The 3192-nt window shown below is 38.7% G+C and overlaps 1 pseudogene; it reads right to left on the bottom strand.

Annotated features, from left to right (window-relative positions):
* Positions 1–1621: 1621 nt before the first annotated feature.
* Positions 1622–2449, bottom strand: LOC126769016 (uncharacterized; annotated as a pseudogene).
* Between the last annotated feature and the right edge of the window lie 743 nt (positions 2450–3192).

Below are 3192 nucleotides of genomic sequence, written 5' to 3'. Positions count from 1 at the left end.
ACTCCACTGCTGACCAATCAATATTGCGGGCATCAGCACAAAGTCGTTCGCCATCCATTCCAGCAAAATTACGCCGCAGAAGTATCTTAGGTTTAACTTTGGGAGGGCGCAATTTATACGAAAGAAAAATTAAACCATGGTAGGAAAAAGCATCGGCAGGACACTGACCGTGCTTGGAAACGAGATCAGGAGAAGACACAATTATAAGGTCAAGAAGAGAAGGGGTGGAATTTGGAAATCTGTGGGTCGCCGTAAGGGGCAGAATATGCATATTACACGCTTCACATATTACAGATACAAGCCTATTAGCCCTATTGTCATCCTTCAGTAGACATGTATTGAAGTCGCCCATTAATATGGTGTGACTATAATTTGGGACAAACGTTTCTACAGGGGCTTCAAAAGAGAAAAATAAATTCGTTAGTAGAGAGGGACAATAAAACACGCCAAGCAAAATTTTTGTCTGGTTTAGAGAAACTTCAACCAGTAAGTGTTCAGCAGAATCAACAGGAGGTGGCTGACACGACGAACTTACAATTTTAAAAGGAATGTAGGATCTATGATAGATCGCCACATCACCACCAGTCCTATTGTTAAGATCATTACGAATGAGATGGAACCCTGGCAAAGAATACGATGTAGATGGCAAACAGGGCTTGAGCCATGATTCCGATACTAAAATGGCGTGAATATTACGGGACTCAAAAGACGCAAGCATGTCAAGATAATGAGCCGGAATACTTTGGGCATTTATGTGAACTACGTTGAAATTTTTCACACAGCCAGAGAAGAGAGAATTGAGATTGGCGTTAAATGGAAGGGAAGAATTTGCACTTTGAAGACTTAAGTCGCTCAATGACTCATCACCTAAAGACACCGACAGAAATGCACTACTTAGTAAACTACAATTTGAGGACATTATAATAATTAAAAATAAATAATATAAATTAAAATTAATAAAAAATAAATAATTTTAAAGCTTACTTAATAACTAGTATTTCTTATTTACTGTAACTGTGCCCGACATCCACCAGCTGCGTGAAAGAGATCAAAGTATATAACAAACAGTGCAAAAATAATTGTTTACAAAATAAAAGTTATAAAAGTAATCTGAAACATAAAAAAAAACAAATGATATTGTTGTTCTTAAGCACTAATCAACTTGCAAGTCAAAACGTATCTTAAGAAATAAAATATACATGTATATGTGTGCACGCATGCACATACGCATACACATACATATACATACACACACACACATATATATATATGTATAAAGGTATTTAAGCTAACTAATTTAAATGAAGTGCAATCAACACAGTTAATAAGTTAAACATATGGTAAAATAAATTCCCTACCTGTGCAAACAACGCAATAGTAGTAGCAACGCAACGAATTACGAGGCCTGTGACAGTCATTAGAAATATAAGATAAACAGTTGCAAAGAAGAAGAATAGTGAGCCCGCGTCACTCGTTGAGAGTGCGACTTCCATTGCAGCGTAATCAAATATAAATCAAAGTAATATAGTCAAGGAGTTGCTTTTTAAAAGAAATAATGAAAACGGAAAATTTTAAATGCTATTTAAGACGCTTATAACTAACAAGTTAATCAATACAAGATAATAAACAAAGATTACACAGATGAGTTAAATAGAACTATTTTCTATAGGGCTTTCTGGGCCTAACATTAACATTTGGTTTCGGGGTAATCGAAGCCACTGAGGTCTGCTTCCCTGCTCCCACCTGCATCAAGGTTGCCGGCGCCGCTGTCACAACGTGGCCTGCACTGGTGACGCTGCCAGCCGCCTCCGGAATAGTGTCAACCTCGGCCACAGAGACGACCCGATGGTGCTTGCCGTCAGGGCCGACCACTACAACACAGCCATCCCTCGTCCAGCAGCGGGATACCCCAAATCGTTTGCGCGCCGCAACAAACGCTTCGTGTCGGCCCTTTATCAGAAATTCGGACAATGTGATACCGCTGCCCTTTAATTTAGATTTTCCGTACCATATCTTATTGCGGAGCCCCTGATCACAGAATTTTATCAAGATAGCACGATGCTTATTCCTATTATTTGTACGACCCAAGCGATGGCACCTCTTTATGTTGCTTACTGTGATTTCTGGCAAGGATAGCCGCTCTCTTAACACCTTGCACACAATCTTCGCTGGATCTTCATTGTGAGCTTGGGGCACTCCATGAACAAGCAACATATTCCTCCTGGATCGGACCTCCATGTCCTCCTGCTGTCTGGAGAGAATTTGCAGCTGCACTTGCAAGTTCTCCAGCGCAAATCGTCACAAAAGCTTGAAATGCACTAAATTGCGCATGTATATTGGACGTCGGGCTGGCTGCAGGAATGGACAACCGAACTTCCCTCTGGAACTCGTTCATTTGAGCTGTGAACGTGGCTGCTAGCTGCTCAATCGATTTTTGAAGCTGATCCATTGTAGTGTTTGTAAAAGTGAGTGGTAGGCAGTGATGTGGCAAATTATTAGATTAGTAATTTATAATAGGGTTCAAACAATTATTTAATGTTGAAGCCGGTGGATACCTGAACTCACAGGTACATTTTATTTATTATTACACTTGTTGAAACAAATATTAATTATTATTTAAAAACGAGGACTGATTATAATGTGTTTACTTTGTTGCGCCTACGTCCGAAAAAAGCTATGCTTTCAAATATTTCAACAACGTTAAAGTGTTCCGCGACAGTTTTCTTTTGGGAGTGATACTAAATACAATTATGTCTGCGAAGCAGAGTGAGTGCAAGGAAGATACCTGTGATAGCGAAGATTCTTGGTCTCTATTAAACAATAAGCGATTAACAAATCGCTCAAATACAACAGTATCGAATTATTGTATTTTGTGTACTGTGGTAATAAATAAATTCTTATTTTCATCGACGGCATTTTGTTTGCCCACTAGCTCGTAACATTTTAAATTAAAACTACTTCTGTGTGTGAAATATATAAATTATCGAATAATTCAGATAAGGAGAATACGAAATAAATGAGATAGAAAAACTACTTACGCAATCCTTCACTTAATTGTGTATAGCCGTTTGAAATACGAGTATGTGTTTGTCCAACCAAGTCACGTCGCAAGCTGATGAGGGACGCCTAAACCCCGTTTACGATCAAGGTCCAGGAAATGCTTAAATAATCGTCTCGTTATAGTATATTAAT

The sequence above is a fragment of the Nymphalis io genome, chromosome 6 (genome assembly GCF_905147045.1).
Source record: "Nymphalis io chromosome 6, ilAglIoxx1.1, whole genome shotgun sequence".
NCBI lineage: Eukaryota > Metazoa > Arthropoda > Insecta > Lepidoptera > Nymphalidae > Nymphalis > Nymphalis io.
Note: the sequence above shows the minus strand (reverse complement) of the source record. Positions and strands in the feature narration are given on the sequence as shown.